Source organism: Otolemur garnettii, unplaced genomic scaffold (assembly GCF_000181295.1).
Source record: "Otolemur garnettii isolate 467f Iridium unplaced genomic scaffold, OtoGar3 scaffold00213, whole genome shotgun sequence".
In the NCBI taxonomy this organism is placed as follows: Eukaryota; Metazoa; Chordata; class Mammalia; order Primates; family Galagidae; genus Otolemur; species Otolemur garnettii.
The window spans coordinates 7619-7910 of NW_003852608.1; positions in this window are offsets into that span (position 1 = coordinate 7619).

Here is a 292-nt window from a genome sequence, read left to right on the forward strand (position 1 = left end):
GAGGCAAGAGTATCACTTGAGCCCAAGAATTTGAGGTTGCTGGGAGCTATGATGCCACAACACTCTACTGAGGGTGATAAAGTAAAATTCTGTCTCCAAAAGAAAAATAAAAAAGAAAATTAGTGATTTAATGAAATGTCCTTGGTTCCTTTACAGATCTTCTTCAACAGTATCGTACTGCTATGTGCAAGCTGGACACTGTGAATCAGGACCTTAGCAATCAATTAGACTACCTTCATACTCCAGAGATGAAGAAGAAAAAGCAGGAACTTGATGAACAAGAGAAAAATCT